At 39.4% G+C, this 24953-nt stretch overlaps 1 pseudogene; it reads right to left on the reverse strand.

Moving 5' to 3' along the window:
• Positions 1-8185: 8185 nt before the first annotated feature.
• LOC108640116 overlaps positions 8186-24953 on the reverse strand; it is an 80444-nt pseudogene continuing 63676 nt past the window's right edge.

Below are 24953 nucleotides of genomic sequence, written 5' to 3' on the forward strand. Positions count from 1 at the left end.
AGCAGATGCAGGATCTGAAATCCATGCTCTCAAGGAGTAACAGCACGTAATGTTTAACAACATCAAATGGTCACGACACAAGTTTGAAACCTCTTCTGAAGGAACAACATCTCTACTAATCCAATTCCCATTCTGAACACACCAGGGCAGTAGTTCAAGGATGACTCGGAGGGAAGGCTGCCATTTCCTGACTCACCATTCCCATTTCCTGTAGCCTGGCCTTTCAAGTCTCCATCCCATCACCAGCTCCTGAAGTAAACCCTCTTATCATGTGAAGTGCAATGAAGTCACAGGCCCCCCCAGACTCTGTCTATCCATACTCTCCCTCCTCCATATTTTTGTCTGGAAATTTGTTGCTCATACTGTTAACAAGAACATTTTTCTTACTAAGATCCAAGTAAAATTATTCATAAAAGGAATCAGGCTTGCCAGTAACTGCATGGATTGTGAGAGTTGATTAAATTATTTTGGACCTATGGATGGTCTCATGCTGTGAAAAGGCTTCCTATTAAGCTTTATTCATAAAAAAAAGTTGATAAGTCACCTGATAGCACTCCTCCTGTCAAAAATGCAAGTAGAATGAACACAGAGGTATTCAGTAAAGAAAACTCCCATTAACAACAGCAGATTTGAGGTAGGGATGATACTCCCAAAAGTATTCCTCACTATCTCAGTGATACAGTGCATGCTTTATCTGCCTCCTCCAAAAAAGAATGGAAGAACAGACCTGAACAAGAACATACACCGAGACATTTCACAGTGATAATGGTCACAGTCTCATAGCTATAATCTTAACCAATTAGCTGTGTCTGTTTTGGTCTGTTCAGGCAAACCTAATTAACAACTTCAAACAGCATTTTGCAAAATACCAGCTCTAATCTTAAACTATATAAATCACCAGGGAAAACTGCACTTTGCCTCTGATCTGCTATGTTTATTTCTGCAGAGACCTTTTACACTGAACTTCATTCAAGTGTACCAAAGTCTAATAAAATAGATGAAATTCACTTAGGTACATCTCACCCCCAGGAGGCTGTGAGCTTGCCTTGGGTGGGCTTAAGGAGACGTATTCTAAGTCCACTTTGGCTGGATCTGTGTAGTAATTACAAGTAGAATACACAGGGGAGGCAACTATTCTGACCACACACCTGCAGTGCCAGGCAATGGAAATTCAGGTCCCTCTGTTCTAAAAGGAAAAACAGAAGCACTCAAAGCTTTGCAGAAGTCTGGAAAAATTACTTTGTAACAAGGAAAAACAAGAAGAGATCAAAAGTGATTCATTTTCTATGCTAATATCCTGGCTCTGAAAGTAAAGTAAGCAAAATTTCCTGAGTTTCTGCAAACAAAACAATTGTCAAGCAAAACAGTCAGTAGCAAGGGTGAAGAAATAATGCCCAACAGGGGAGGGCAGGGGAGGAGAGGGGAGGGGAGAAGATGGGAGGGGAGGGGACGGCAATACAACCGCTTTGCAGCTAATGCATGACTAATAGGAACTAAAAAGGTGCTGCATGAGAGAGAAAGAGCAAATGCTCACAATACCAAAGAGAGAGCCACAAAGGAGCTATGAATTGATGAGATATTAAGGCATCTGGCCTACAGTACCTAAGAATAGTTTTAGCAACCTTCTCTATGCATCTATCTGAAAATATCTCAACTCCATGAGATGGTATGTGAGCACCAACCCTACACAATCATTTGGACTCAGGAAGAAAAGGCAGACAGAGAGGCCAAAATGGCCCTGCAGAGCTCTTTGACCTGACCTTCATCTATGCCAGTATCTTGCTTTTCAGAGAAAGGGCTTTACGGTATTCAGATGGAGCCATAGGTCTTCTTCCTCTTGAGGTGCTCTCTAAACTCTTCTTCTGGCTTGCAAAGCTGTGGTCACCCCACTGGAGATCTCCCAAAGGGTGCTTGCAACCTTTTTTTCCATCCCACACACTGGATGGACCCCATTTTCAACATTCACTGTGGATCTCTTCTTTATTTTCTTTGGTCTTCCATCTCTGTTGCCACTAACATGCAAACAATTTAAGAAGAATTCTTTCTGGCTGAGGGAAGCAACATAACAAAGCAGGGAATAATAGATACAAAATGAGCTTCTCCAGCTGAGAAGGGTTCCGTGTTGGGCAAACATAAAAACAGCAGCAAACAATTACAAAATCGATTAACCCGTACCAGAAAAATTACCAGGGAGTAAATGAGAAACAAGATTCAGAGGTACAAAGCTCAGTTTGTCCTAAGAAAGCCAGTGAGGCTGTTGACAAGTGAGTTTATCATTCTGTGTCCCGCCAACCTCCTATTACAGCATCCAGCAACCATCAGCCCACCCAAGTCCTACTGTCAAAAGAGCTGTATGTTCTCACTGACAAATGTAAAGAGTTCTGGAAAAACATGTCCAAACCCCAAAGCCTCACACACAGCACCTTACAGTTTTTAACTGTTATAAAACCACCCTGAGTAATTTCCAAAATCACGGCCAGACCCTAATGAATTACTTTTCATAACAATGTTGTGGATGTTTCTGTTAACATGTTGAGCATATAAATTTTAATTTCTTCATTTGGAGTTACTCTGTGCATAGACTTTATGTTCTTTTCAGGAGACAGCAGACAACAATGCGGCTGCACTCAGTCAGGGGGCATCTTCTGGATGGAGAAGGAAATTGTGCTTTTCCAAGAGCAGTTGAGCAACTTTTCAGGGAAAAGGTTTCTGGAGTGCAGAACAAGTCTGACAGAGTGGTGAAATGCACAAGAAGTAGAAGAGCAGAAAGATGTAGAAAGAAGAGCTCTGAGAGAGGCAGAGGAGACACACAACCAAGAGCCCAAGCTGATATAAATACTTCTCTCAGGATGCTGAGAGGGGGTTGTGAAGACTTCCTTACAGTGCAGGAAGCCACTGAAAATTGTGGGCTGAGAAAAAGACCAGAACATAAGGACACATTGCTTAATAGCAGGAAAGGCAGAAATGGGTTAAAAGTCTTAAATTTCCACTGTTTCCAAATATCTTCCTTTAAAAAAGTTAATGGTTCTGGCTTATCCTCTAATGAAATCATGTTCTTGTTGGCAGCATAATACTAAAATTTGAATGATACAGAGAAGATCAGCGTGACTCTGCACAAGGTGGTTTGGGGATAGCAAGAAGGCTCCACAGTACAGTAAAAATATTGACATACCGGAGCAAGTCCAGCAAAAGGCCACCAGACTGGTCAGGGGGCTGGAGCACAGGCATGTGAGGAGGTGCTGAGAGAGAGAAGTTCATTCAGCTTGGAGAAGAGAAGGCTCAGAAGAGACCGGACTGCTGAAACTACCTATCCTTAGGCTACAGATAAGACAGAGCCAGATTACTCTTGTGTGTGCCCAATAATGGGCAGTGGATGTAAGGTGGAGCATGGGAAGTTCTAATTAGGTATAATAAAAATGTTTTACCATAAAGGTGGTCAAATACTGGAGCAGGGGATGTGGACTTTCATCTTTGAAGGTGTACAGGGTTTGACTGGGCATGGCCCTGAGCAATGTGTTTAGCTAGACCTCCTCTGAGGAGGGGGCTGGACTAGATGACCTCCAGAGGACCCATCTAATGTAAATTCTTCTGTGATTCTGTGAAACTTGGCTTTCTAGGTTCAAAGACCTGTTGGTTTTAGTTGTTCTTCACCTTAAAGACAAAGTGCAAGAAAGTTCACTGTCAGACATACAACCCACCCAGGCTGATTAAAAAATGTCATGTAACTTCTGTGAACAATGTTTATATTTTATACTCTTGTTGGCATATCAGATAAATAATACTTCTTATTTGTATGTTCTACAAGACTCTGCTATCTTGGGCACTTGATTCTATCTGTTTTACCTCTGCGCCTTGCTCTCAACCCCTACCTTGCATCAACACTAATCCCTATCCTATTGCTTACCACCTAAGGATTAAAAGGTTTCTATAGGTAGTAGTCTGTATGACTATAGGGTAATGAAGCTCAAGATAGACATAGTTTGATTCCTCCCCCTTTTTATTTTCCTAAGAGGAAATGTGTGTCCTCATCCAGTGCTTAGCCTGTCTTTTAAATTGCAAGTGATAGTTAAAAAAGGATTAGGTTCCTTACCTATATATACACACATACACACGTCCACATCTATACATACACACCCATACCAGAGATACCAAGTCTTGTTTATTTATTTTTTTACATCTCATGCTTTCAGAGAGCCATACCTTCTGCATGTGCAGTACAGTGACTGAGCAGTGTCCTATCCTTTGCTGTGCTGACCAGCTGTACCCAGTCTATCTCAGGGAGGCTTCCAGGTTGCATTCTCATTGAGAGAGAGCACTTACACAGTGCCTCCTCCACAGGTGCAGTCTTCACAGTCCTTCCTGTAGCATGGGTGGCTTTACTCTGTATTCCAGGGACAGCCCTATCACACTAGAAAAACTTCTCTCCTGTATAGCAAAGCTGATAAAATGCAGGAGGACACAAATTGCCATGCCTTCCCTTACTGCTAGCTTTTGGGTTTACTTTACAAGAGATTAATATTGAGAAGAAAAGAAGTCAAGAGTCTGAAGTTCTTTTAGATCAGCCATTTAGATCACTTTTAGATCACTTTCCAGTCCTCAGTAGGCTACTCCATATCCACATCTTGGCTCCACCATAGATACGAAGGGCAACACCATAGCAGAAGCTGTGGGACTTCACATCTACAGAGCTCTTTGCAAATATAAACTGCACAAAAATATAAATTCTTTTCTGTAACCGCTTCAAAAGAAAATATGCAGAAGCTGGTAATTCCTTACAGTTTCTCTGCTGGCATGGAGTAAGGAGTAGCATCAGTGGCAGAATGTTGAGTCTTTACATAGAATCTATGATCTCAGGCAAGCAAAATTTGTCAGTTTAATGAGATACTGCAAGTTAGTCAACCGTTTCATTGCTTTGGCCCCTCAGAAGTGTGTTAGGCATTGATTACAATCACATAGTGTAAATTATTCTAGTTTGTTCAGTACCTCAAGTAAGCAGCAGTAACTCCTCATATGTTTGAACTCTGATGCTGGCATTCCCATGCCATACCTTGTTAGACATTCAGACAACTGTGCTGATCACATATTTCCTCTTACTTTAATAGGCCTTTCAGGAATGAACAAGCAATCCCTTGTATAATACTATGGTTCCCATCACTTGATGGTCACACTTAATTAAGCACTAGTTTAGTAGAGAGCTGGTTACACTTCATTTCATTAAGTGATTTCATGATCACCAGAGGTACACTGACAGCTCTGTTAGCTGAAGCTATGTGAAAAGGGGCAGCAGAGACAACAGTAACATTTTGCAGCACTTCCTCACCAGTGATTTTCCAGGCACTACTCTTGCAGAGCACATCAAGTTACATTTCCATTAGCATTTAGCTTTTTGGCTCAAAGCTATCTCAGACTTGAGGTATGATAGCCCGTATCATATTACTGCTACCTTTAGCAATGTTGGTCACCAAATCCTTAAAGTCATCATTTTTATATAAAGTAGATACTAAGAATTTCTTTATCTCTCTTCCCTCCTTTAGGTATTTCCGTTCATGATCAGCAAATAAATGTGATTAAAGGACAACATCTCATTTTAAAAATGTAAGCAAGAATCAATTGTGAAACAAGAAAATGTTGAAAGGTTCTCCAGTATGATAAACCAGGCAGTTTAAAAACACTGGGCAATTAACTCTAAAGTATATAAGTATCACATGACAGAAAAAACACAAGCAATGTTACATAATGGACATTGCAGGATATATGTAAAACCACATATTAAAGCTGTATGCAACAAAAAACTTCTCACAACAGTTTATGTTCATTCATAGGGATATGTAATGCACAGATGCTTTAATGTTTCTAATGTGAAAGCATTTTTCCTAATTGAACAAGGGGGGATTTTGCATGACTGTACTTCAAACCTAGATCTAAAGTTCAATCTGCCCGTGTTTTAAGACATATTTCTGTTTAAGAGGGAAAGAAGTATTAGGAAAACACCATCATCAGGGAGAACGAGATGAAAGAGGTACAGATGCATAGCAAAAACCAAAAAGAACGCCAAAGACTTGATTTTTGTTGTGAAGCCCTTTGTCACAGAGATTTGCATTCAAAAACTGTGAAAATTGATAAAGGTTATCTCATATAAAAATAGCATCTTTGTTCTATCTGGTCTTTAGTTCAAATTATGTGAAGACATAGCAGAACATTTATGATACACTATAAGCAGACGAAGAAAAATAAAAATACTTTGTGCTGAAGAGCCAAATGATATGACTACTTGTTACTGTCATTCCTGATCTATATGAGCCATGAGACTGACATACTAATGAAAAGCTTCCTACATATTTCATCTGTTTTCACTTTCCTATACGAATTACGCTATTATCGTTTGTGATGAGATGGGTTTGTCACCGGAGTCCAGAATATAAGGGAGTCACTTCATTCCTAGGTGGAATTCTCTTTTGTGTGTCTTCACAAACACACATACCTCACATAAAAACAAATTAAAAACCAAACAAAAAAACCCCTCATCTAGCAATTAAACCACATAACGATGTATGGAAAAATGCACCATGCCATCCCCCACAGTTTACAACACAGTTATGAGAGGTTTCATGTAAATTGTGTGAACTTTTGCTTAGAAATTACACTTATACTAACATGGGGGAAAAAAACCCCCAAACCTGCACTGATTTTTATGACTGGACTGCACAAACTATTGTTCTAAATAGTATATATTCTTATAACATCTTTCACACATGTAGACTTCACAGTAACTATATCCTTGTTCCAAATTTCAAGGCAGAGTAAATGATATGCCAAGCATTTAAGTGACCTGTTTGAAGTTGTTTAATGAGTTAGAGTTATCCTGGCTGTCTCAAGCTCTCATACTACGTAAAGCACACCCCAACTACAGTTTGTACTGAGTCATTTAGCCACAGATACTGTAAGCAAAAAGAACTTACGTTACTTAAGTCTTAGAAAGGTGATATTTTGTACACTCAATAAATCAAGGAAAAGGAAATCAGCAATGGGCTTTGAACCAAAAATGCAAATTCATGGCAAGGTTACTCAGATTTGGTTATCAAGAAAAGATATTCTCACTGTTTTAAGAGGAAATCTCTAGATTAGATCTCTAGATTAGATCTCTTCTGCTAGATCAGATCTCTTCTGCGAGCATACAAAACCTAATTCCTTCAAGAAAAACTTTGCATTTTTCAGGTAGGTGAAGCATAGCTCAGTAATAACAATGACTTTACTAATGTACTAATGAACAAAAGATTACTAACTGTAACATAATCTAAATAAACACCCACCTCCATATCTCGAATGGATGACTTGCAGAGCATTTCTCACCCTGCGTATCACATATTTTAACCCTACCATTTAACGAGCCTGTCTCATGTACCTTCGTATGTTACTTGGCTGCCAGTTATATGCATTGACTGGACACCTCAGTTTTAAAGTGCTGTGCGTTCTCTGTGGTACTACAAAAGCAACATTATTGATAACAAAGACAAGTTCCAAAAGGGAAAACAGAAGAACATCCAACTATAAATCTTTGATTTATAGGAGACTCAAAGTTGCATGATTCAAATACCAGAAATTCACTTTCAGGAATTTTGGCAAGTTCGTATAACCAATAAATTGTTACTAGTTTTCCTTGATATTTGTTATAACATTAATAGTAGTGGATTTCTTCATACATGTTTGATTTTAATATCCAGATCTGTGTGAATCCCTCTGCTATTTAACAGAACAAAATTAAACATCAATTATGAAGTCATGGAAGGAAATCTAAAACATTTTCCTTTTTATTAGGCAGATGCTCAGAGGTTGAAGATTTAGTCTTCACTGAAAGGCTTTGCCAGCATAACTGCCGTTAATGGTTATGACATTTTTTCTTTGAATGGCATAAGCAGAGCATGACAAAAGCATTCTTGACATACATCTTTCAAATCTGATTTTATGTATATCTTCCACAAACTTGATATCTTGTCTCGCAAGCATTTGAATTAATGAATTTTGTAATCACCGAGCAGCTGAAGATACACAAACCTGGGCTACAATGCCACATGTTTAGATACTACAGCTTTTAAGCGTCTCTTCTCCAGAAAGGATCTGGAGAAGCAAAAGCTCTGATTATTTTTTTCCTGAATATGAACATGGGCTCAAAAAGAAGTGACAAAGCCTAAGAATACATGCGTGGCCTTGAATCTGGGGGCAGTTCATCAGCATCGGGGCTCTGTGGCACCAGCTGGAGCCTCAGCCTCTCCTCCAGTGGGAAAGACATCAGGTCCTTCCTGGTGATCACCCTAACCACTCGGTTCTGCAGGTCAACAGTGAGGTGGCACAGCCCCAGGGTGTGAAAGATGACATAGCTGCACTGCAGCGAGAAATGAGCTCAGACTGACATTGAATATTTGTTTATGTGTGACTTCTGTAAGGCAAAGAGAGAAGACAAAAGTACAAGCACTCCCACTACCACAAGGGTGAGAAGGAGAGGTGGAGGAAGGAGGCCAGGAAGACAGGTAGCAGGTTTGAGGGACAGGAGCCAATAAGAACATGGATTCTTCTCTCCCCGCTCCCCATCCCAAATTATACCTAAAACATCAGGAAATACCATAGTAAAAAAGCACTTTCTTTTTTTGGTAAACCACCAGGTTCACTCTAAATAAACTATTATGTCTGGAATGTACCCAAATTTCACAGGCTAGAAAACTTGAGGTCCATTGATATGGTCTGAGTTTTTACTTGGAAACAGTCAGTGACCCCAAGGTTTATTAAGTCTCAAGATTTTTTTTATAGCTGCTATCTCATTACACAGCCATTTATGATATCCTATAATATTTCACAGTAAATGCTTATAAAAAATCAATTCACATAGAAACAGGCTGCAAGGAAGAGGGCAAAGAGAACAATCACATGGCTCTGAGAAGAAGAGATACTAAACTACGGTCACTGAAAACCATGAGGGCTATAATGGTTTCTTGATAGGAACAAAGCTAAAGACCATTTTATTGTTAACTAAGCTGGTCTGTATAGAGTATATAGTGGTTCAGTAAGTTTTTACTTTTTCCATAATTCCACAGTATCCTTCTTATGACTTGACCAGTTCTATCAAAGAAGGTGTATTATGCTTCCCAAGTGTATGCTTCCCTAGAGTAAAACTGAAACAAAGACTTGACAAAACAATATAAATAAATGCAGAGAGTAGAAGGACACATCTCTTCTCCGTCTTTCATTTACAGGACAGACAAGATATTCAAAGACATAAGAAGGAAAACAAAAGTAAAAAGATTTTCTCTTTCCATACTGCATATAATTTTGCTGTGGAACTCACTGCCACAGGAAATCATTACATCCAAGAACTTCACAATGGATATTTATGTGGATATCAGAAACAGAGCTTTCATGAGCAATAGTAACAAGCTGTTGAAAGGGACACTTAACTTTGTGCTTCAGGAATCACATCAGATACTAGAAAGTTAGGTATCAATATGAAACCTCATTGGGTTCCGTAAGTTTCTCATAATAAAAAGTTGTGTGGCCCAATGGCACAAGCACTGGACTGGGCCTCAGCTGAGCTGGCATCTACTCCCATGTATGACCTCCTCCTGAACTTCGGAAAATCATGTGTCCTCTCTCCACCTCAGTTTTCCCATCTATTAAAAGGAAACTCTTAATCCAAACTAGATAATGGATATTAGGAGGATTATTGGGTTTTGTAACTTTTCTCTCCTTCTAGCTATTCTCAAAGCAAGAGATTTAGACCAGATGGATCTTGAACTCAGTCCTATCTTATTTACACATAAGTAAACAGGAGCAGATTTTATATCTTTTTAAATAAAACCCATCTGAATTAGGCTTCCTGGCCTGGATTTCTCAGTGTCCCCCCACCTCAGCTTCAGTGACTGGAAATTCACTGAGGCAGAAACTACATTTATTTTGTTTATAACATATTTATTTTAGGCCTTATTTAGTATACTAAAATATTATTGCTTTTGGACCCAGTATTTTAGTAGTGTATTTAGGAAATAAATGTGGCAATGTCATAGCAGGGATTAAAAAAAAAAAAAGAAAAAGGAAAGGGGAAAGAAATTTAGTTTTATTTATAATTTGATGTATAGGCACTGCACTGTAATGGAGTCTAAATCTCAAAAGTGTTGCTTTATATTTGCTTTATAGGACTATAAGAGCCAAATAATGACATTTAAATGATCTATTCCATTAACATTGTATCATTTTGTCAATCTGGAATGTATTTTAATCAAAAGCCCCCTTGAAATGGTCTCCTTTGTTGTATTTTCTTTTTGGCTCATTTTATCAACATCTGTTATGTTTATACAATATGAATTAAAACTTTGGAATGCTGTTTGTACTCAGCTACTTTTGCTGAGAATGTAACGTCGGAGGATTGGCAGTGTTTATGTAAATCAGTGTAGCTGACACAGCCATCATAAACAAATGAGAAAATATAACAAACACATTGTTCATGGAGGAAATGTTTGTTTTTAGAGTTGGCTTCGGTCTTACCAGATTGATGAAGAGTTGCTGATACCGGGGATCTGTAGTGAAGCGATTCAGCAGCATGGTTAGGCACGACAGATTGGGCAGCTTCTCCACTGTTATCTGGAACAGGCAAGAACTCATTTCTCTTTCCTTCTGTGCAGCATATTAGAACCCAGGGTTCAAAAGCTTCCCAGTTTGAGTCCTAACAAAAAGATTTCTAGCAGAGCTACACTGGCAGAGCTTGTCCAAACTTTATAAATTCTTTTGCCAATAAGGCTTAAATTAGCAATTTAAATTATAACACTCTTTAGTTACAAAAATATTTTTTCCCTTACTGTAATTGTATCTCTATTAAGACATTGTAAGCTGTATTGGCTTAGGGGTGAGGTTTTTCATGCTGTTAAAATTCACACACCAAGTGGTAATTATATGATAGCATAGGACAGGAAAATGCAGCAAAACTCGTATCAGCCATCAGCTGAGCTTCAACCATTTTCCATAGGAATACCTATCAGTGTCCTGGCACCTCATCGTACATAATTGCCATGCTCCTTCTTAACATTAATATGCCAGCCACATTCCCATGTGCAGACCAAGTTTCAGTAATACATGATGACTTTCCAGTCTGTATAAATTGCTCAAAACTACATTGCTAGTCTTGCCTTAGTAACACATGATTTTCTTCCACCACGCTTAATGTTTACTATTCCTAAAAGTCCTTTGGTCATGTATCAAAGAGAAGAATGCTACATGCTTTTCAAGTTTGAAAGCTTTTATAAACACTCATCATTCAGAGAGGTGCTATCCCATAGTGAATTAAATATTATAACAATTCTGCTATCCGTAGAGAAGTTGTGAAAGAGAAGATTGGAACAGCCTATCTGAGCAAGGTAATTCTTTGCCAGCAGTCTTGCACAACTTCCAGTCTCTGAGTGGCATTACAGTTTATGAGAGCTGTCCCTGAAAGGTCTCTGGTCATCCTTAAATTTAAATTGTACCCATAAATTTAAATTTAAATGTAAATTTAAATTTAAATTGTAAATTTAAATTGATCACTTCTTTATCTCAACCACATATATTACATAATTTCTTCATTCATGGAGTACTCATCCTAAATTATCCAAACATGCATGCTTATTAGACAAGGAAAAAACAGAAAGAAAACAGATTACCTTCTCATTGGAGAGAGGATGAGAGGAGGAGAAGGACTCTCACCTTCTAAGATGTGCTCATTCTCCAGCAGCATGCACAGCTCTAACCTAAGGTTAGAGAAGATGACCATGTTCATTATAATGGATGAATTTTAAAAAGAAAGTCCACAATGCTTTAGCATCAGAGATATGATGGTACCACAAGTACTGTGTGTGATTTGGGGCTCCTGATATTAGAAGGACATCAAACTATTAGTGTGTGTCCAGGGGAGTGCAACCAATGTAGTAAAAGGACAAGATATAGGAGGAGTGGCTGAGGCCGCTTGGTTAGTTCAGCTTGGAAAAGAGACAGCTGAGGGGTGACCCCATCACAGTTTACAACTTCCCCAAGGTGTGTAGCAGAGAGGGAGGTGCTGATCTCCTCTGATGACCAGTGATAGGACATGAGGAAAAGGAATGAAGCTGCATCAGAAGTTCAGGTTGGACATTAGGAAAAGGTTCTTCACTGAGAGGATGGTTGGCCACTGGAACAGGCTTCCAAGGGAAGTCATGATGGCTCTTAGCCATATGGTTTAGTTTTAGGTAGTCCTGTGAGGTACAAGGAGTTGGACCTGATAATCCTTATGGGTCCCTTACAACTTGACATATTCTCTTATTCTAAAGTATTAGTGGGATGACCACATATTTGACTTCCCTAAACTTCTATCAGCAAGAGCAGCCTCAAACAGATGTTTTCAGATTTAGGTTCGGCTAATTAGATTAAAACACATCACCTATCCTACATGTTCTTCCTGACCTTGATCAACCTGCTTGGCAGGACCAGCTCATACACTCTCTAGTTTGCACCCAACGAGACAATACCAGTAATAAGCAAACACAATTATCTGGATAAAGGTAGATAGACTGTTGTTCCTTCCCTCATCCTTCTTCAGGAAAATCTACATTAAAACAAGACTGCAAAAAATTAATGTCGTATTTTAAATTATCCGTGAAACTTTCTCTCACAATACTGCACTCTACAGTTCACTATGACATTTAATGTTATTACTGTCATGTGAAAATTGATATCTTTATCAATTATTATATCATTTCAAACCTTTCTTTAAAGTTCCAGCCTTCTGCATTGCACATATAAAGACCTGACAAACAATATACTTTAAATTACCATTTATATCTTAGTGTTTCCTTGCTACACTCACACACATACCCACACACTCCATCCTTATGATCCACTTCCAGACTCTCAACTTATATTTTGATAACAAACACCTTGGGGATCACCACAAATCTTTTTGGTTTGTAACATACTTAACATCGTGTTAGCCCTATTCTGTTATTACAACTAGGACCTCCTACAGTAGTACAGAGCTGTGCAACGCACTGAGGAATGATATGCCTGAGGAACCCAGAGGAGAGCAGATACATAATCTTTTTAGGGCATCAGAAAAATATAACTGACATAAAAAGTGGGTTTTGTGACTGGAACAGCAAGTATAACCTGCGAATTTTTCAAAAAATATTTCTGTATCCAAAAATATTGATTTGTTTAAACCAAAACTTGTTATAGGAATTTACTAGTTTTAACATAAATGTCCCCTAGGAAAGGTTAGTCTGCTTCAGGATGCTATTAGCACTCCACAGCAGAGGACTTCCACTAAGGTCTTTTCCAACTTTAATGATTCTATGATTCTAAGACAACATGTCTGCCTGATCCAAAAGATCAAGGACAGGATACAGAAGAGCTAGGTTCAAGTCCCTTATTATGAAATGCCATTGAGCTCTCACACATGAAGAGGTAACATTAAACTAGTTTCCAATTACATTACTGCATTATTACCTTAAACTGCAGTTTCATGTTTTGTGTCTGTTATATAGTCCACCTTTTCTCCAGCTTAAAAACAAGATATTCTGCGAGAATCTTCCTCTGCATTTTAGTACAGATCTGGAACACACATATCTGAAGGGAACTATCCTATCACTTCTACCTCCTGTGATTTAGCATTGTAGACAGTCCCCTTTCTCCTGAAATAGTCCGCTGTTGCACTATGTAGTCTCAAAATCTGCATTTTGTCAATGCAAACTTGGCTTTGGTCTGTCATCTAAGGCTTTCATTGGGATTTTTATAAATAAGTATGCCTGTGGCTGGGATATAGGTATCATCATTTTACAAGTGAAGACCTGAGTGTGAGCATAACTTGTGGAAAAACATCAGTTCTTAAGGAAATTAGTGGCACAGTCAGAAATACTAGGAGTCTGTCACCTGCTCCTACCTTTAAAGCACATCCCGTTCATGGGACAAAGAAGGAATTCAGTATCTTTCCTAAATATTGAAGCTTTATTTGTCTCAATTTAATATCTGACTGGCTTTGGTTTTCACAAAATCTCTTTCAGATTATTAATGTGAGTGCAACACTGTAGCAGAGCTACCTGCTGAGAAAACTCCACTGAGGAAATACTTTGCCCTCGGCTCACATCTCCCCTCCAGGGAAAGTCACCGACTTGCCCTGAGCCTCTTGCCATGTGCATGCCAACACATGGGCATGTTGCTAAACAATTAATGGACTTGAGTTTGAGGACAATGATGAGAATAAACTAAAAGGAATAGTTATAGGCATGCTACAACAGGCAAGATCTATTCCCTTCAGGATATATTTGGAAGAGGAAAGGGAAGAAAACACAATATACTCATAATATATTCACTACAGCAGAGGATATAGAGAAGAAATTAATCCAGTCATGCCTTATGAATTATCTTTTGTGCATTACACACTTTGTTCTGCAGGACTCTCTAAAGGTTCACATTTTATGGTCTTTCACAAAAAGGTCTGTAATCATTCTAAGTGAGATATAAATACACAGATGTAAATTCTGCCCCCAGATCACCATGCACAGCTCCAAGAAGTCTATTTCAAGAACGATCGCTGGGCCAGGAATACTCTCAAGACTTTAATCCTAACATGAATAAATAGACGGCAAGTGTGAAAGTTATGATCCACCCTGACCCTCAGACAGACTCTATTCTCAAGTCCAAAACACTGTTCAGGTCTGTCTGTTGTCCAGACTTCACCATTTTCCACTTGAATATGATATTGGAATTATGAAAACAGTAACATTCACCATGAGCTGAAAGAGCTCATCGCCAGTGGTTTGTTGGCTGGTTTTGGCAGCTTGCAATTTGCTTGGCACTGCTCTTAACTTAACCCAGCAGGGAGTCACTTAACAGGACTTGGGGAAGTGTGAGAGAAATTTGGCTAGTCAAAGGACACGCAAACACAATGAAGGAAATCATTGGAACATTTCTGATAAGAATCCAAGCCTATTAAAAACTGCCATATTCGGGAGAAAAATGAACATACATTATTTCACTTGGACTTCCAGAAGTCATGCTTCAGAGGTATAACAACATCATTCTTTGATGTTACATACAACATCCTTCCTATCACATCATCAAGCCTTAGAAAGCAGACCAAACATGTTTCTTGCACTATTTTGTGAGGTTTAACAGGAAGTGCTAGGATTCAGACTTGGACTCTGCAATTGTTCGTTTACTCTTTATTTATTTAAGAAGGAAGAAAACTCTTAAGTAGGGAATCTCATTTCAAAGATACCCTGGCAAGGCATTGCAGTAGTTTCATAGGCTCTATCTGTTAGAAAGCATGTATCACGAAGATACACCTAATTAAGATAACACATTATTATCCCAATATCCACATGTCAGTTTTGGCATGGAAGTCAGGAATGAAAAGTATCTGACAGCTGATTGTGTCACTCTTCTTGTCAAGATGGCCAGCTATCTGAGGAAACTATAAATTCCAAATATTGGGTGAGTGACATAAAAGGAACTGCAACTCCAAAGTAGCTGCAAATGAACAGAAGGGAGATTAAAAGGTGGTGTGACTGGCAAAAGCATTCGGGGCAGGACTGTCCTAAATTGAATGGACAAAATAACTACACAATAGGACAAGGGATGGAGGGAGGATTAAAGAACCTGAAGCATCATTTTTAGCTTACTTTAGAAAGCTGTAGGCTTATTTCTCCTGTATTAATCCACCAAAGGTACTCGCATTGTTTTTATTTTTGAGCTGATTATGTCTGATATTTTGGCCAATATCCAACTTAGTTATTTCCCTGGCCTCAAATAGTATCGTGCCTTTTTTTAACTTGTAAAAAAGAGTATTCTGCATATGGCGAGCTAGAGAGTAGATAAGGACTAGATCATCACATATCAGGAACTGTTTTAAATCAACCAAGTCTTCATCTTATACAATAAAATGTCAGGGTTACAGGGTTGTTTCAGGTTAGGCATCCTAAATCATTACTGTTTACTTAATATTTTGTTCCTCAGATGAAGAGGGAGCATTACATGAATTTTTGGCGTTTTACCTAGAGGATGATATAAAGGTCATTATCAAGTACTAGACTGAGGTTTTCCAGAGCAAAGATCAAACCCCGTCCATGCCACAGTCTTTCAAAGGATGCTGAATAAACACTTAATCTCTGTACCTCAGTTTTCAAATCTACAAAACAGGGATTTCTTTCACCTCACAGCTATGTTTTGAGGTTACTATTCATTACTTAAGTTGCCAGCTGTCTGGTTTTATGGGCAACATCATTAGTGTGAGTGAGCAGACAGTAAGTCCGCAGCCTTAACATGAAAATGCAAAGGCAGCTGTTAATAAATTGCAAATGCAAACTTAGTTTTCAAATCTACAGAAAGGCTAGACTTTAGAAAAGAATGAAGACTTAAAATCAGATTTGTATTTCCCTATAATCTGACTTGCAACTAGGCAGACTTTCAATTTCAGAGGAGCCTACCGCACATTTAAGCGACAGGACAAGTATGTGATCAGTCTTTCCATTCACACACCAGTTTTCCCCATGACTATATTTGATTTCGACATTTAACAACACTCTGCACTTGCCTAAAAGCCACCCACATGCTGCAGCATGGCTGCATACGTTTTTAATTTGGCTTTTTGTGTTAGCACACAGCCTCTGCAGCACTCCAGTTTTCCCTCCAAAGGGCTCCATCACGAAGTCCTACAGCACCTGCACAATTATTTGTAAGGCCAAACAGGTCTACTTATTTTAAAAGTATCATATAATGTTGTTTTTTGGAATAAACTTTTCGCACTTCAGATATGAAATAAAACCACTGCCACAGACTCTATAAACCTTCCTCCATCTGTGTTATTCATGAACTGCAGTGCCCCAGGATCCTGACAATACATGGGAGGATCATAACGTCAAGGGCTTTTGTTGAAAGTGCTGGATTCCATTTATTTTAATAGGCAAGATTACTGTACAGTGTATCATTGAAATTAACTAGATCAGCTTTTCAAAAGCAGGAGTCCAGACAGTAAAAGCAAACAATGTGCTGACAGGCTCTACCCTCTAATATGAAAATCAAGTAATCACAAAGGCACTTCGATATTGTCATCAGATATTGCCGTCAGCTCCCTAGTCTGCACACCTAAAAACAGTTTTCAAGTCCCCAGCGTGCTTCCCCTCCCCTTTTTCCTCCTTTGCTGGCTGAGTTCAGATGAAGCCATCAAACCACTGCCAAAGGTATTTCTAGCTTTGATCAGACCTGGTTGAATCACCATAGCCCAGAACTTACAACAAGGGCACGGGGAGGAGGAAGGGGGAAAGCTGACCATGATCCTCTAGTAAGAAACAAAAGCTCGTTTTTGTCTCCATTTATTGCATGAACTTTGCAGACTTCTGTGTTTGATTGAGTAACTTTGCATTCCTGTGATCTAAACTTAGCAATCTCTCCACGACAGTGCCAGAAGGAAAAGGCTCTCCAAAAATCTTTCAAATTCGTATCAGTTATTTTGAGAGTGCCAACAGCGAGGTTGTCACAATATTAAGGTAGATATCACTAAGCTCAGTAATTAATTTATGAATTAAATGTTTCAGGTCTCCATTCATCTTTAGCTTTCCTTTCCCTAAGCTGTTGCACTGTATCACTACTGAAGGCAAGTACCTCTCCTCTTGCTAAGGAAAATAAAAGTATTACCTTATTAAAGCAGTGTGTGAGAACTCTCTGCACACATGTGCACACACACGCCTTGAGAGTAGTGTTTCATTAGTCCCAACTGGGAGTGCAGATTAAAGAAAAATGCCAGAAACCATACCTACAGTCTGACATATCTATGATATGTTGCAATGCTTGATATGTGCTGTGGGAAAGGAGATCTATATGCTATGCTCTGTTTCACTGAAGTGCTTGGCAGAAAGCACTCTTCACTGGACTGACCAGAGGCGAGTCATACCTAATAAACTGCCATAAAATACACATACACACACCACTTTGAATCATTGATTTTGCTGCTAAAGGATGTTACTGTGTATTACAGCTTTAAGTTTTCAACTTTGTCATATTTTCTAAACTCTGATCTCTTCAATTTACTTTCAGTTATGTGACATTCCCCCTTAGTAGAGTGAAAGCATGCATTAGCTAAACAATGTGGTTTGGATTTAGCGTTCCCATGCATCATTGTGAAAATGTTTGTCTCAGCAATAGTGTCATTATTGTTACTGGGAACAGCTGCTCTACCATGTCTTCTGAAAGCAGAGTATCTCCCTTCCCATACCAATTTACAAGCAGGGAAATTAAAGCAGGACCATCGAGTAGAAAGAAGGTTCATGAGCACACTCTGTTCTGTACCTGGCTTCCTCCTACCACAAAGGAAACAGAAAGTGCAGCAGCGCAGCAAGAACAGCAGCAAAATAAATATTGCAAACAGAAATGTAGTTTGGCTCCCTCCTCTGGCAGTTCTTCTGGATCCAAACCAGAGACTAACCTGAGGCAGAAATTCTCCTCTCTCAGGTGCAGCTCTCTGGCAGTTCGGCTCCATTAGACATGACATCCTTGGAGCAAGAATTGGATCAGGGAGTTAGCTGCTGATCAAGCGGATGTTTAATATCTCCCTTGAGTTTCTGAAGTGGAAAGATGTAACCCTCAGCGTTCTTGCCAGTGCTCCCAGCCTAACTGAAGTCAGTTTCCACATCCAGCTCTACGTGAGCAATGGGGTCCCGCTGGGGTAGCTGGGAGCATCCCAGCAGCAATGCTGTGCTCTGCGGGCCCGTGCAGCTTGGCTCAGGCCAGCTGGACATTTTTAATGAAAACTGACAAAACACATTTGTGTGATTACACAGAGGAGCAGTCTTTAACTTACCTTTCAGAACAAGATCTTCAGAAGTAATTAGGTTTTATTTTAAGATGGATAAAATCTGTTTTCCAGGGTATTAAACCTTTTGAAATGTCTTTGGATGGGAAGCCATGTTTTCAGTCAGTAGGCGTTTTTGCAAGTCCAACCTTTAGGAACATTTTAGCTACATGAAGACCACAGCTTTTGGATATATTCTGTTTCTTGAAAGGATCTTATATTCCCAACTATGTTCTGAAAATGCAAATTAAGCACTGTGAACACTTCATTTGTATCAAACATACTTAATTTGAGTAAGGCAATTACATAGTCAATACAGTCTCACGTAGCATATCAGTAATCTGCAATCATAGAATCATAGAATAGCACGGACATCTTCCATAGACCAAATTGCTCAAAGCCCCATCCAGCCTGGCCTTGAACACTTCCAGGGATGGGGCATCCACAGCTTTTTTGGACAACCTGTTCCAACCCTAATAAAACAGTTCAAACAAACATGGTAAACTACAAGGATTTTTGACAACTTTACCTACAGTATTTTTATTAAAATTTCTTTTTGGCCCCAAAGTAACAATTTTGCTCAACCCCAAATGCTGAAGTTTCAGTAAACTTGATGGGTGGGAAGAGATGGTGTTTCCTAGGTGACAAAATACACACAAAAATGCAGGCACAATGCCAAAAATGTCACATCCCATACACAACTAGCATAAAACCAAGTTTTACCCATTTCTGCTTAGACAGTTATAGTGTCTACAGTCTGCTTACCATCAGAGATATTGCGGTTTCTGCATAATTACTTTATCCCAATCAAATTAAATCAAGAAAAAAAAATTCCTTCAGCTAAAAGATAGACAAACAGAATGCAGAGTAATGGCTAACAGCTGTGTAGGTAAGAGCGCAGAGGCAAACACAGGGAACCCAGCCCTCAGCCTTACAACAGGAGAGCTACGTAGGGTACAGATCTGCGAACTCCAGATGTGAACAAAATGGCTTATTTCTTATGGTAAAATTCCCAAACAGGCTACTCAGTTGTATTTGTCAACCTAGTAGTTTCTCCGGGAAAATTGTCTCACAGCTGTCTTCAAGGCAGAAATTAAGGTTTCTGTGCAGCACTCCAGCTTCTGACTCTCTGCACTATTTCTCCTCAAAGGACACGGAGGGGACAGATCCTAGTCTAACAAGACATCAACATCCACCTGCTTTTCTTCAATGAATACCAGGAGGATTTAACCACAATACAGAAAAGCTGCTCTTTAATTTTCCTTGACAAAACGGAAGTAAAGGCAAAAAAAGCGACCAACACCAGTAGAGTCCCTGGGAAGGACATGGTATTCGTCAGTCACAAATATGCAGGAAACCTACATAAAATAAGGGACAAAGAGCATCTCAGAAAAAAAACACTTATGTAGAGAGCATGATGTCATCCATTATACACACATGTGGAGGGAAGGGATCATGGATGGGAGGATGCACATCATGGCAGCAAAGGCATTGCTGCTGACCATGGAGTACCATGGTTCCGTTATATCCCAAACATGTCCACAGCCAGGGAAAAGAAATTCATTACCTACAGACTCTCTCCTCAAATCCTCCGTGTCTTCTGGTTTTATTGTGGTTTACATTATAAAGTAACCTCTGGCAAAGAAGTTGGAGCAGCAAAACACAAGAGATGTCTAATCTCTTCATCAGGTCAAAGAACCACTTCATTGCCCCACAATGGCCCTACACCAACACATTTTAACATATGTGGAAATGAAAATAAAAATAGTTCTTTTTTCGATTTTGGTCTCACAGAAATTAGGCAGAAGCATAACTCTATCTTTTCCCTCTGGAGGAGGATCTGGAGTTGCAGACTAGGGCAGTCAAGACAGAAGAGAGCCAAGGGACCTCCCAACAACTCCTCAATACACATTTACAGCCTCATGCAGTTTCTCTGGCAGAAAAATACTGGGAAGGAAGGCAGTGGTCCTATCCTCAGGTCACTCTGAAGAATGAATTCCACCTAGCCAGGAGGGCATGCCATTTAGGGCATGACATTTATAGCTCTCAGTGGGTTCCAGGCTAACACATTCATAAAAGCCCTGCTCCCTTCCTGCCGTCACTGGGGGGCAACAGGGGAGGCATTTCAGCTGCAGTGAAAAAGAATAGCCTGGTTTATTCTGATGTGCAAGTATCATCACTACTGTGGGAGAAATGAAGGGGGTCAGCCAGTCCCTCAACCCTCTGTGCTGCACACAGTAAGTCAATCATCCCCATCAATGCCAAGCATCAAGTTCACCAGCCACACGTTCCTCGTATTGAGGTCTGTGAGGGTTTCTCAGACATGCACAGAACTCTGCCTATGGCAAAGTGTCAAATGTATTACTCTAAGGAGATTTTTGTTTTGGAAACTTGTTTCTCAACTACAGTTTGCTTCCTCTTTAACAGTTTTAAAGCCAAGGAGTTTTCTTTCGTAGTTGCTTTTGTTTTTAGTTTCTACTGCTTGCTCAGCTGAGGAAGATAACAGCTTCAGATTTAGGTCACCCATAGAAAAACATGTCTGGTGATCTCATCTTGATCCCCAGTGGGTAGCCATCCAGATCACAAAGAGCAGGAGAAAAATTTGGCCCCACTAAGCAGATCTGGAAGATTGGGGCGGGGGGGCAGGTGTTTGTGTTTTCTTTAATAAAGTTGGAATATCTGGGTGTTTGCTACAGGCCAACACTAAGGTGCATTTGTAGGCTTGTGCAAGTTCCAGCCAACATTGCTTGGCCACAGTCCTTGCTTTTGTAAGAACTGACATTGACCTTTTCTCTTCAAAGGGTCAGAATCATTCATTTGTATGTGTTACAAAACATAACAGCACTTTGTCCTTGTACAGCAACTCTCATCGCTACAGTTTCCAAGTGTGGGCAGGTACTGAATAACTTTTACATTTGGACCAAATTTACAGTGTTTCATCCATGCTTATTTCATGACAAAAAAATGGTATAGGAAAACACATAAATGAGAAACAGTATCAAAAAATTATGAGCTGCTGCTGCCTTCATGCAAGCTTGGCAGATTGTTTGCTTCTTTCCCTTCATTAGCTGGTTGCCCCATTCTTTCTAACCTAATAACAACATTTTTGCAGTAGAGGAAAAAGAAGGGGAAAAAAAGGAAAAAAAAACCAAACCAAACCAAACAAAAAAACCCACACAAAACAAAACAAAACAAAACAAAACAAAACAAAACAAAACAAAACAAAACAAAAACACACACACACTTGAGAATCAATAATTACGTCCAAGGCAACTCTCAAGAAAAAATCATGGCAATTATTTTTTGCATCTTCCCCAAGCTACCTTTTTAAAATACACCAGTCAAGCCACATATCCTTCACTTTAACATTATTGATGTACAAGATGGAAAAATAACTTATCGTTGTTCTACCTGCAGTCATGTCACCTCCATATCGGATTTCATTGGATCCCATAGGGTAAGAGGTTGAACAGCACCCTTCTCCTTTAAGGACTTCACAGCATTTGTCATCTTGGTCTTAAGAGTTACATGCTGCAAGATCTGCAATTTTATGAGTAAGACAGAAAACCCAAACCCTAACTGCTTATGGTTATGAATACATTAATTCCATGACACATTACATTTCTGGAGGTTTGTTTCACAAGACAGCTACAGAACATTCCCTTCCTAGTGTTGGTGAGAACAGCAGAACAGCAAAGTCACCTGTGGTCCCCTGCTGGGGAGAAGGCACTCAGAACTCATCATGCAAGTACTCAAGCCACTGAGCACACACTGGGGCAAGAAGAGGCATTGTCAGAGCACCCAGAGCACAATGCTTGCTCCCAGACAACTGTTCTGTATGGGTTTCACTGGAGTGAGCAACCGACCAGCCAAAAAAGCCATTTGCTGTTTCTTTGTAAACCATTTAAAATATTATCTTGGTTTTATTCAAAGCAATCTAACAACAACTCATTTATGCTGAAAGTGTTAGGGAAACAAACTCCTTCCTTCATCTCTTTCAAAAGGCTCTAACAGAATGTATCATAAAAGACCTCTGAGGATTAAGCAAACTACAAGCCTGCCAGAATTGTCAGGGAGCATCAACTTTTCTCTGAAGGCACCTCTCTTTTGGATGTCCTAGTGATCAGCCTTCTGTTTCCCCTTTTTGCTTCCTTCCACAACAGTTTGCTCTGCATTACAAAGCACAGCAGCATTTTACATGAGCTCAGCACGCTCAGCAGCAGCCTGGGACACTCACTGCAAGGGGATTTGGTGAATTAATAAGGAAATTATGAGACTGTAAATGGAATTTAAAAGAAACTTTGGCTGTATCAGTTGTTAGTGTGCTTTCTAGTTTTATTGCCATGGACAGCTGAGAACTAAAAAAGCACACTAGTTTATGTTCTATAATATCTTCAGATTGGTACACACTGCAGACTATCGCTCAGAAATTTGGGGTTGAGTGCCTTAGCACATTTTGTATTAATTATGTTTATGATAGCATTACTGTGTAAGGGAATAAGTATACAATACTGCACTTATTGATGTCATTACCCCTGCAGGCCACCGCAACCCAAAAAATTCCCACTGTACAATTCTCATTTGTCTTCCTAAAAGGTTTATACAAACTGCTTCACTTGTCACTGAAGCAAGTGCACTATTTTTATTAAATATTCACTCTTATTCACTATCTTCCCATCTCCACGGTCCAAAAGAGCAGCTGACCACATTGTTAACAGGTACGTTAGTGTGAACCAGTTGCCAGTAGTTCATGCTTGGAAATTTTTTATAAAGTAGGCAAGCAGACAAGTCCTAACCAAATTTGCACTGATGATGCACAGATAGTTTTTTACACCATCCAGATCAATAGAAGAAAATACTTTTATCCTTGTTTGCTCGCAGGTAGGTCCCAAATGACATGTAGTTAAGACATTAAAACAGAAGTGGATAAAAAACAAATTGTGTACAAGAAAAGGTGTAAAGTACCAGCCATTCAGGATAAAAGACACTATGAAAATTATGGAAAATTATTATATCACAAAACAAAACCAGCCATGTGTTTTTATTACACATGGCCAGTTTTATTGTTGTTGGAAGCATAATTCATTGGGCTTTTGCTGTGTGAACTGCAATGCAGTAGGAGTTACATATGCATCTTCTCCTTTCCTCCAGGATGCTCAAGGTGGAAATGAAGTCACTGCCTCTCCCACTCATGACCCTCCACTCAAAAGAACAGTCTTAATATACCTTCCTGAAAGGACGAATTCACTCTTGTAGTCGTATGAAATACAGTACCATAAATACTTCATTTATCAGGAGATTTTATATGCCTTTTGAGAGTGCCCCATATGGCAAAAATTCCTTTAGTCTAATTCTTGTTTACCCTAGCATGTTACTTCCAGTGACTTTGTTGCTTATCTTGTCTGTGATATGATTTATGTTAACTCATTTCCTGTAAAAGCATACACTAATAAAATGAAAAAAAGTGAAGAAAGAGCAGGCCAGCTTTGAATTGGCATGGGAAATTGTCATAAGTAACTGCATTCAAATCCTTTTAAATTACTGTTTCAGTGAACCTTTAAGGCTCTAAAGGGCATTTTTCCCTTTTTGTACAGTTCCCAGAAGATCATTTCATTGGTGCTGTTTCAATAAACCCCTGATGCACTAGGCAACCTTGTACTAGAAAGGACCTTGGTCCTTTCTTTAAAGGACACCTGCTGTTCATACTAAAGAAGGTAGGAACAAGTTTCATATACCTCCCAAATAATCTTCACAAATAGATGCTTAAAGAAAAAAACTCTGCCAGAAACATCATGTGACATCAATTTGATAGCGTTTTTGCCTTTTAATAGTACCTTGGAACACCTCTGCGTGTTCTGGCCTGGGACTGCAAACCTCTGGGGATCCGCCATGGCTTGTACTTGCATGAAGTCAAGCCAAGGAGGCAATGTTCTCCTTCAGGTGAAGGACTCTGACACCAGTCCCCATGACATCCCTGGCAGAGAACAATTCCAGGTTCAACCTGAAAGACACAAAGCAGACAGCCAGAAGATTATTTAGTAAACAGGAAATGAGGCGTACCATACCATGTTAGTGTTTGATGAGTTTATAATGTGTTAGTAAATTACTTCAAGATGGAAAT

The sequence above is a fragment of the Manacus vitellinus genome, unplaced genomic scaffold (genome assembly GCF_001715985.3).
Source record: "Manacus vitellinus isolate BGI_N305 unplaced genomic scaffold, ASM171598v3 scaffold_1_pilon, whole genome shotgun sequence".
Taxonomy (NCBI): Eukaryota; Metazoa; Chordata; class Aves; order Passeriformes; family Pipridae; genus Manacus; species Manacus vitellinus.